Genomic DNA, 11,595 nt, shown 5'->3' with positions numbered 1-11,595 from the left:
TCTGGGAACTAAATGGGCCCCAACTGGGCAAAGTACACAGAAACCCACCCGGGCCCCACCTTTCAAGTTGTTTTGTGGGTACCATGTGAGTACCACATAGGCTAAAAAGTGGGTTTTAAGTGGGATTGTCCGCGGGTTCCATAATGGCCCCATTTTGTAAGCCCATCTCGGTGTTATATTGGTATAATCTGGGAACTAAATGGACCCCAACTGGGCAAAGTACAAAGAAACCCACCCAGGCCCCACCTTTCAAGTTGTTTTGTGGGTACCATGTGAGCACCACATAGGCTAAAAAGTGGGTTTTAAGTGGGATTGTCCACGGGTTCCATAATGGCCCCATTTTATAAGCCCATCTCGGTGTTATATAGGTAAAATCTGGGAACTAAATGGACCCCAACTGGGCAAAGTACACTGAAACCCACCTAGGCCCCATTTTTCAAGTTCTTAGTGGGTACAACATGAGGAAAACATGAGCTAAAAAGTTGGAATGGCATTAGCAGTGGGTTCTGTATTTGCATCTTATTTCTAGTTTGAATTGACTAAGTTCTGGCACTGAGTGGGCCCCATGTAGTAAAACAGTCACAAAATCAATTTTTCAGACGGCTAATACGGGTTCTGTGACACAAAGACACCAAATATATTAAAGCTGACCGCAAACAAAATCTAGTTTGTAAATAAAACCATTTCAAAAATCACGAGGGTACACAAAACAACATTTTTCACATTTATTTTGTCCAACAACTGTGATTTTACGTAACTGTATTCCAAAGTGCGTAAACGTTTAAAAACTAGAAATGTCAAACTACAGCAAAATTCCTTAGATATTTGGAACTGTAGCAACATGGGGAAAAAGTCAGATGGAAAACTCAAAAGCTTATCTTGAATCAGCAGGGTTTGTTTTTTTACAGAGCCGTAAGTCTATTTTGTACCCTTGCAGCCCTCGGTCCTCCTCTGTCTTTAGCTCCACTGAACCACTTGGACAGAGCCTTCTCTGCTTCTTGCAAGTTGACTTTTGATGTTAAATAATTCTTCAGTGCCTCTGCAAATGAAGAAGAAGAAAAACGGGCAAGCCAAAGTAAAGTTAATCTTAGCTTACTTCATTTGGTGATGATTTTCAAAGAACAATGTTTATTTCACTTTATTGCCTCAAAAAATATATACAAATTGCATGATAACCAATCTCAGTTACACTTTCAAACACTTTATTAAAAAAGTTTAGTTTTCTAAAGTTCAAATGTCTCAAGTGAAACTAACTTACCATACACAACATTAAAAAGACGCAAATCTCTGAACTTTTTTTCCCCATGTCGGCCAAGCATGTTGTACTCCACAGCCAGCTCAGGTGATATGAGGAATTTCATCATCCTTCTTGTGGCATCGTCTACACTTGTTTCCCCTGTATCTGCTACCATGGCAACCTGAGGGGAACATACAAAAAGGACAGATTAGATACTGGCATCTGGTTAGGATGCCTCCCTGGTGAGGTGTTTTGGGCACGTCCCACCAGGAAGAGACCCAGAACACCCAGGACATGCTGGAGGGACTATGTTTTTCGGCTGGCCTGGGAATGCCTTGGGATTCCCCCGGAAGAGCTGGGCCAAGTGCCTGGAGAGAGCGAAGTCTGGGCCTCTCTACTTAGTACCGGATTGGGTCGAGGGGCAGCAGCCTAAGCTTAAGATAATGGACCGGAATGGAGGATAAATGGACACTTTACATATTACTTAATGTTTACTGTGTGGTGATAAAAAAAAAATGGTAGTAAACACAAGCTAAACTAAAAAAATTAATTGCGCTTCCTTAACCCTTTATCCCCAATAATGTTACGCAGGATAACTGGTAGGTCTGGTAGGTTTTTTCCTCTACTGTATACTATATGAATGTAATCAAGGAGTAATAACAGAAAGAAAAAAGAAATTGAAATTTTGCCATTTTTACTAAAGGCAATCAAAATGTACATGAATAAAATATTTAAATTAGTCAATTCAAATTAATAACTCTAAAACACTGAACAAAATTAAGTATTTGACCCTGTGGTTTATTTTCGGACATCTCTTTTCTTCTAAAAGTCCAGGCGTGTTGGGCCCCTGGCAGAGCTCAGGTAGCGCTTGCAGCATTTTCTCCCACTGAAAATGCTACGTCCAGATGAACAGAATCAACTTCTGGAGATGTTCTCTGATTGGATTGTTTAATTGGTGATTGACATGAAATTGACCAATCAGCTGAAAGGAAGAAAAATAGGGTCAAAATTTGGATGTGTAAGTATAAATCCACACACAGCCAGGAAAGCCGAGCGCAGAGTTGTTTGTAGCACCAATTCAGCCAGAGTGGAGCCAGATGGATTTTCCATCCATCCACACTGTAAAGTCTATAGACCAGCAAGTGATAAATTAACAGTGTTGTTGGTATTTTCTAAAACAGTTGTATGCAATAGGAATTGCTGTTTATAGTCCTCCTGTATATCTGCATGTTCCCTCCCAATTAAAACCTGTGATAATGGAGATTCAAATTCATGTCATACCTATACCAACAGTTATCAAGTATCCAGATCGACCTTTACTGATGTGCTCTGTCAGTGCGCCCCAGGGCAGCTGTGGCTACAATGTAGCTTGCCATCGCCAGTGTGTGATTGTGTGTGTGAATGGGTGAATGACTGAATGTAGTGTGAAGCGCTTTGGGGTCCTTAGGGACTAGAAAAGCGCTATAAAAATGCAGGCCATTTACCATTTAAAGGAAAATTGTTATTTCCATGTATTTTCCTGTTCTGCCTTCAACTTTGAGGACTTCCCCCCACATTTCTAGTTGTGACAGTGCACCTATAACAAAAAAAATCTGCTGTGATTTACATTTGTTGAAAGAGCAATTTTGTAAAATAGTCTATTTTTGTATGCACAGTTTACAAATCTGTCCTGTACAGCATGGACTGATTGCATGCTAAAAAGTTGTTGCTTAAAAATAAAACAATACATTTTTAATTAATAACATCAGCAGAAAGCCTTGTTATTAATTAGATGTACAATTTCTATAGAATACGAAACAACTCAGTTCATTTTTGATCATATCAATACCAGCATATTACACAACTAGTGATGGGATTTTCGTCTCTTTTTAGAAAGCCGGCTCTTTCGGCTCCCAACCGGCTCTTCAGGTTGTTTTGTTGCTTTAATTAATTTATTATTAACAACAATATAAAATTATGAACAAAAGGAATTACTAATGTAAAAAAAGAAACGTGGTTTTATTTATATATGTTTATATATAAATATATATGGTGGCCCCTAGAGACAAAGCATGTACAAACTCCAAAACCCATTTCTAGCGTCAACTGAACTTCCAAAACAGAGCTATCTAGATCACTTAATTTACACAATTGAAATCATATGTGTATTTTTTGTGTATTTATACACAAGCACTCATATATATTCATAAAAAATTCCAAAAGCTGTTCATTTACCTGTTACTACCACACACCAAATCCGGTCGTTGGTACTTCCTGGCTTGTGTAGCCACTAGGTAACAAAATCTCAACACTGTGCCTAGCATCCTGGAGCACTTCTGTTGTGTTTTGTACGTGCTTTGGAGTTTGTACGTGCTATGGAGTTTTTACGTGTTTTGGGGTTTGTACGTGCTTTGTCTCTAGCAGCCACCGTAAATATACTTTTATTTATTCTCTCCACATAAAATGTAATAAATAAATCATATAATACAAAAAAAACAACTATTTACATTTCAACTTTTAACTATTTAAATTTTCAGCTTTTTCCTTTTAAACAAATTTAAAGTGAAACAACACAAAACACTGCAAACCACAACACAATTAAATATAAATTATAATATGAAAACAAACAGAAGATGCACATTCTCCGTCATATGGGCCTGCATGAATAAACTTTCTGAATCCTTTATCATCCGCAATTGAAAATAGTTGTGGATGATTACTATACCTTTGTAATGTGACGTTGTTGTCCCTGGCTCTCTTTCTCTCTCTCTCCCTCCTGCTCTGTTACTGTGCTACTGCGTGTGTAACAACCGCCCCTCCCCCCTCTTCCCAGCGCAAAGCACAAGGCTGGCGTGCAGAGTGAAGCGGAAAAAAAGTGCGAGAGAGCGGGTGAGAGAGAGAGAAAAAACACGCTTGTGTCATTCACTTCAAAGAGCCGTTTCGTTTTGACCAACACATCACTAACAACCATGATGAAAAACGCTCATCTGCTTCCATCACCATCAGCTGATTAACATTGAGCTGCTGCAGTCAACACCATCAAACTAATTTAGTGTTTAATGTTATGTTATGTTATTGAATGCTTTTATTTTTAAATCTTTACCAGCGCTTAAAGACTGTAGATGTTCACACCTGGTGTTAGAAAACCGAGCTCACAGCAGTATTTTTTTTTATAACAGGAAATTTTAATTTTTATTGGTTACCGTGTTTATTACCACTTTTATCAGTAATGTACTTCCTATAAAATATGGATTTGATAAGTTACCGGTTTATTGAAATCAGCTAGTGAACACATCGATCACTTTATTGAACTACACGCCTTACACTCTTGTGAGCTCTGGTTACTAACAGCAGGTGTGAATGTTTGGAGTCCAAAACGCAGATAAAGATTAGAATAACAAGGCAATGTAAAATCAGTTTAATGCAGTTGACAGTAGCAGCTCAGATGGAAATCAGCCAATTGTGAGGAGAGCAGAGGACCAAAACTGTCAGAGTTGTGGGTCAAGTGAAGAGAACACTGTTGGCATTATTGTTAGCATAAAAGATGAAAATTAAATAAATGTTAAATTTTAAAATAGATCATTGCCTCCTGTGCCTAAATAAATATATATACTTAATACCAATAAAAAAAAAAGGATGCCCCAAAGACCATCACTTTTCAAAAATAATAATAATAATAATAATAATAATAATAATAAGTAATACAAATAATATGAAAGTTACTTACATGTCAAAGATGGTGCTTGTGATCTTGAAGAATCTAAACGTGATAAGGAAATGAAAGAAAGTGCATGAGAAAATACAAACATTTTTGTTTTTTCCCAGGATAATTCAATATAAAAGATTCTCTTACTAATGCACAAAATGAACAGTGTAATTAAAAGTTTGAAAGGCACTACATGTGTTTATATGATAAACTGACTAATTCAAGCAGCAAACACTAGCAGTGCAAAAATGTATCTAACTAGCTGACAGACTTTAAAGTCACAGGAAGATATATCAAAATGGTGACTTATGCCAGAACAAATGACTTGACAGACATAAATCCTAAATTCCTTTAAGTAAAAAAGGAATTACTTTTTTATAAGTGGTCCCTAGTGGTTTTCAAATTATTACATGGCTTGTTAATTTTTTATTAAATTATTAAGAAGCCAGATGAGTTCAAAACATTTACAAATGACTATAAAGCACTATCCAAACTTCAAATCAAGTGGCAAAATCTCCAAATTAAAAGTACTCGCAAACTATAAAAATTTGATTATACTTAAAAATATGCAAAAACTAATTTAGTGGAATTTTTACCTGCTCAAGAATACATTGAACATGCAATATTTAATTGAAAAGAACAAAATTTGTGTACTTTTAGAAAGGATTATTAAATATTTGGGGATACTAGACATAAAGAGGGTCTCGTACATTTACGGGCATCTAATTTCCTGGATTTAATGGTTTAAAAGTTTAATAGGTCTTTGAAGTTGATAATAAAATTGAGTCCATTATTAGCAAAAAGAATTTAAAAAAAAAAGAGCAAAAAAATGCTTAATATATAATAATTGTTTTAAACTTAAGCTTTGTAATTGTAGCAGATTTCATTATGTCTGTAATTTTTTATTTAGCCCCACAGTAGTAAAAGCCATAAATGGGAGTTAGATTTATTACTAGTATTTTACACAGCATTCAGCTATAATAACATGTTCTGCATTTTCCTACTTCACCATCTGATCTGAACAGCTGCACTCTCTTAATTAATTAATGACCTAACATTTCTCAGTAACCAATAACTAGATGGAACAGCACAGTATCTAAGAGAGTGATCAGACAGTGTTTGAGCTAAAGACGCTGTGTGTTTCTTTTGGGGGCTTTTTACACACTGATCCACCACCGTTTTCCCATAGTACAATGCATATCTGGTAACATTACCGTATTCAGATCAGAAAACCGTTTCAGCTGCAGGCATCTACTCCTGTAATTTAAACAATCACCTTGCTACACTGCACATGAATATTACTTAACATGGTATGACTAGCTCATGTTCAGACATTTAAGATACTGTTCAGCCATTTTGTTTACTGGGTAGTGCATAATGGCCGAGTTAGCTGAGCAGGAATCCACTAAAGCCAAAAAAATAATATAAATTTTTTAAATTAATTACAAAAACCTTATAGGAAAACCCAAGAAACAGTTGCAGAAGCACAGAAAAAAACTGCCGTGTACGTTATAGTGTGTAAATTCAAAAACTGTATAGAGAGAATGGTGCAATGAAAACAGAATAAGATAAGATGAACTTTATTGAGTAGAATATAGGCAGTAAGAGTTTTTTAATTAACTTTAAATTATGTTTGCCAAAGACAATGCAGCAAATTAACCCAGTTCTACCTGCTAGCTAAAGATGTTATGCTTCTCCCCCTTATACCGTTTAGGACGACTATAGAAACTTACTAAAATAACCATTGATGAAAACGTATCAAACTTTAAGTATTTACCTTTGTCATAGTTTTCGATTCTTTGGTATCCTTTTGTCCTCCACGTTCTTAAACACCAGGGAGAGAAAAGGCGCAACAGACGAAAGACCGCGAAGACTAGACGCTAGGCGGTGCAATCTGCTCCTCCCTCTTTTTAAACGAGCCAATAGGAGCTGCTCACATTAAAAACAACTTTATTTAAAAAGTCGTTTTACACCTGATACAAAAATTTTAAAAGTCAAACAATGCACAAGTTTAAAAGAACAATTTTATTTTTAAAAGTTTTTTAAGCATAGGGATGGTTAATATGTTTTAAAAAGTAATATATAATATTTATCAAAAAGTGTCACCCAAATCAACATCATAATAAAAATATAATTAATAAAAATATAATAATGATAAGAAGAAGAATAACAGTTTACCTAAAAGCTCTTCTAACATTAGACTGGTTTTGAAAAGTTTCAATAGTGTCAATACACCATAAGGACAAGGGAGTTTCACAGTTGAAGTGTGACTGCTTGAAAGACCCCATTCCCTCTCCTTTCCACTAGTTCAAAGAAAATATAAATTATTTCTGGTTATATAATTTGAGGGCACAAGTTTGAAGAGTAACATTTTAACAGATCGGTAATATACTTCAGGAGCTTTACTGGATCTGATTAACCAAAACTTCCATCTTCCATGTAACTAACTGTCTTTTCTCTAATACAGTAGAGTGTGTCTGATCTACTAAAAATCCTCAACTGCATGTTTGCTCAAGTAAATAGTCTTAATTGTTTGAACAACCAGTAATCCTTAATTTGCAAATGCCAAATCTGGATTTTGTCTGTGTAATTCACTTTTATCTTAGGTTTTTTATTCGTATTTTTTGCTTTTCTTTTTTTCTACTCTTGTGTCCGTTTTAATCACTTATTATTGCTGCTGTGACAAGTGAATTTACCTAAGAAGAATCATGAAGTCCTTATTTTATCTTATCTGAGCCTCACCATGCAGCCTACCATGCAGAGTTCACATTAAGTACATAAAATGAAATCTAAAATTAAAAAGTAACCAGTTTCAAACCAGTTATTTGGAATAGTGTGCAGAGTGTTTTGAGTAACATTGAATGTTCAAAAACACCAAAGTTCCTATAGTCTCACTTGACAGCTGGGTTGTAGTGTCTGATAACACATAACATCTTGAGGTCTCAATGTGGACTTTGAGTACATTTGCTAGCCAAGGCTAAATACTGAGAGGGTCAAAAATGAAGGGTCAAGAACATCTGACTGTACGTAAGGGTAGCAAAAGTGATAGACTGAGGTTGTGCCAAATATGTTAAAGTTAGGGTGATTTCTTAGAGAATGGTACCACATGGGTGCCGTCTGCAGGTTATAAAAGAGAGTTATGTTCATACTTTCTTTTGAGATTATTTTTACAATTTGACTTTCAGAACTCCCTGGGTTGTGCGCAATCTGTGATGGGCTTGTTTGGAATAAATCCTCCTTTATTCAAATAACACTTTCTCAGGCTCTTCACAGAAGAAGAATCCTCACATAAGCATGTGCTACCATTTTGAACCAATGTACACATTTACCATCACTAACCCAACTAGGACCTACATTGGATGCCCACCCATATGGATTTGATGTTAGAAACGCAAGTGGGTCCCATATATACTAAACAATCTTGAGCCCATGTAAAATATATGCCCATATTAATTTAACATAACCCATTTGGGGCCCACATAGACATGTTTTCAGGGTCTGACTTGCATTTGCCCATGTGTGACACATATAGTTTGACCAGGTGGGCCCCACCTATGTCATCAGTACCAAAAAATATATACCGATTACCTCACTTTGCCCCACCTGGGGCACACAGCAAATGCTTTTCTTTAAATGACTGTGTTTGCCCATGTCTAACCCAGGTGAAAAACCCAAGTGGGTCCTACGTGTGTTTCCCATTTTGAAACAAGTGAAGTGTTTCCCATGTTTGACCCAGCCAGGACCTACTATATGTTTCCACTCGGTTTTGCCCATATGGCTTTAATGTGAGAAACCTAAGTGGGTCCCATATATACTAAACAATCTTGAGCCCACATAAAATATATGCCCATATTAACTTAACATAACCCATATGGGGCCCACATAGACATGTTTTCAGGGTCTGACTTGCATTTGCCCATGTGTGACCCATATAGTTTGGCCAGGTAGGCCCCACCTGTGTCATCAGTACTAAAAAATATATACTGATTACCTAACTTTGCCCTACTTGGGGCACACAGCAAACGCTTTTCTTTAAATGACTGTGTTTGCCCATGTCTAACCCAGGTGAAAAACCCAAGTGGGTCCTACGTGTGTTTCCCATTTTGAAACAAGTGAAGTGTTTCCCATGTTTGACCCAGCCAGGACCTACTATATGTTTCCACTCGGTTTTGCCCATATGGCTTTAATGTGAGAAACCTAAGTGGGTCCCATATATACTAAACAATCTTGAGCCCACATAAAATATATGCCCATATTAACTTAACATAACCCATATGGGGCCCACATAGACATGTTTTCAGGGTCTGACTTGCATTTGCCCATGTGTGACCCATATAGTTTGACCAGGTGGGCCTCACCTGTGTCATCAGTACCAAAAAATATATACCGATTACCTCACTTTGCCCCACCTGGGGCACACAGCAAATGCTTTTCTTTAAATGACTGTGTTTGCCCATGTCTAACCCAGGTGAAAAACCCAAGTGGGTCCTACGTGTGTTTCCCATTTTGAAACAAGTGAAGTGTTTCCCATGTTTGACCCAGCCAGGACCTACTATATGTTCCCACTTGGTTTTGCCCATATGGCTTTCATGTGAGAAACCCAAGTGGGTCCCATATATACTAAACAATCTTGAGCCCACATAAAATATATGCCCATATTAACTTAACATAACCCATATGGGGCCTACATAGACATGTTTTCAGGGTCTAACTTGCATTTGCCCATGTGTGACCCATATAGTTTGACCAGGTGGGCCCCACCTATGTCATCAGTGCTAAAAAAATATATTGATTACCTAACTTTGCCCCACCTGGGGCCCACATAGACATGTTTCAGGGTCTGACTTGCATTTGCCCATGTGCGACCCATATAGTTTGACCAGGTGGGCCCCACCTATGTCATCAGTGCTAAAAAAATATATTGATTACCTAACTTTGCCCCACCTGGGGCACACAACAACAGCCTATCCTTAAATGACTGTGTTTGCCCATGTCTATCCCAGGTGGAAAACCCAAGTGGGTCCTACATGTGTTTCCCATTTTGGACCAAGTTAAGTGTTTCCCATGTTTGACCCAGCTAGGACCTACTAAAAGTGCTCACTTGGGATGGCCCATATGGGTTTAATGTGAAGAACCCAAGTAGGCCCCATACAAAAAGCCCAGTTTGAGCCCATGCCCACATGGTACCCATCCAGCCCGAGCAAAAACCAGGTGGGGCCCATATATACATGTTGGCTGGGATGTAGCTCCAATTTTGCAATATGATTGTTTTTTTTAATTAGTGTGTGCTCAGCAGCTAGTCTATACAGAATGGCTACCCATATGGAAAAGATATATATAAACCTTATAGAGTTTGTATCTGTCTTGCATGAAACTTGTATGAAAAGCATACAAGAGTGAAAACAGATATAAGATCCCTTGAAAAATTATATAAATGAAACTTGTATGTTTTGGATACTTACTAAAACAATATATGAAAGTAATGAGAAAGTGGCCACTTTCATGAGTAAATCATATAAGCCTTATATGATTCACTATATTGAAGTAAGCAAATCTTATGCAAGTCTTTTATAAGTTTTTTTCTATTTCTTTTCCGTATGGGTAAAGTTGGGTTTTGATTTTTTCATTTTTTATACATATTAACATTTATTTTATTCAAATTGGTATGTATTTAAATGGTTACACTAACACATTTCAGTCAATGTGCAAATCTACTGTTTATAAGGTTGGGGAAACCTGCAGTCAACTGAGACTGAAGAAGTCTGAAGACTTGGATGAGTGACAAAATGTTTCTCCCACTAAAAACGTTACGTCCAGATGAACAGAATCAAATTTTGGGGAGTTATGAAAATTAAAAAAAAAACATTAAATGAAAAGGTGTGTCCAAACCTTTGACATGTAGTGTATTAGTTCAGAGGTCCTAAATAACATGCTGTTTGGAATCATCACATCATTCCCTAAATCTCAACATGTTGTCATTACAAAAAATGGCAGTAAAAAAACAGTTTAAAAAAATAGCTCTATAATGCATTATTATTACTTTGACATTCAGATTAATCTAATGACTTTAAAGGAGAGGTGAGAAGTCAGACATGATATTTGAAATCTTCTTGCGATACTTTCTTTATGGTGACAACAGACACCACACTTGTAAGAATCCTAGTGTCTACGTTATAAAGTTTTCAGTCAATTTTCAACCAATTTTTCAATAAGTTAACCTTCAAGGCCTTGGTAGATGTGAGCCAAATTTTAACAGATTGTTTACTCGGCTTTTAAAAAGAAATGGTGCTGTCAAATTCAGTGAAACAAGTAACAAAATTCATTTATTTTACGTAACTTTAAACAGAATGGGCAGTAAGAGAAATGAGTGAATATAGACTGCCAAATCATAACCAAAGAAGGAAGTCTCACCTCAGAAGCGATGACTAAAGTGCCAAAAAGTGCGAGCCAAGCAGTCTCCATCTGTGTAAATGCTCTTTTTTTAATATTCCCTGCACATATATGATTGTAACCAATAATAATTAGAAGAATTCGAAATATAGACCTATATAGACAGCAATGATCTGAGTCCGAGCTCAGCCATCCACATTCAGAAGATTTCAGTCTCTTCCTCTTCCTGATAATGTGTCTCTCACTCCCCGTGTATTTCTCACCCATACACACACACTGAAAT

At 36.7% G+C, this 11,595-nt stretch overlaps 1 long non-coding RNA gene across 1 annotated transcript; it reads right to left on the bottom strand.

Annotated features, from left to right (window-relative positions):
* Positions 1–711: 711 nt before the first annotated feature.
* Positions 712–6,874, bottom strand: LOC146695975 (uncharacterized). The gene is made up of 4 exons (XR_014923652.1): positions 6,700–6,874; positions 4,944–4,976; positions 1,259–1,418; positions 712–1,039 (listed from the first exon to the last, which is right to left on the bottom strand). It is a non-coding gene; the product is annotated as an uncharacterized LOC146695975 (long non-coding RNA).
* Positions 6,875–11,595: the final 4,721 nt, after the last annotated feature.

The sequence above is a fragment of the Copadichromis virginalis genome, linkage group LG13 (genome assembly GCF_057382275.1).
Source record: "Copadichromis virginalis isolate Kocher_CV1m ecotype Utaka linkage group LG13, C_Virginalis_male_GT1.1, whole genome shotgun sequence".
NCBI classification, from domain to species: Eukaryota; Metazoa; Chordata; class Actinopteri; order Cichliformes; family Cichlidae; genus Copadichromis; species Copadichromis virginalis.
Note: the sequence above shows the minus strand (reverse complement) of the source record. Positions and strands in the feature narration are given on the sequence as shown.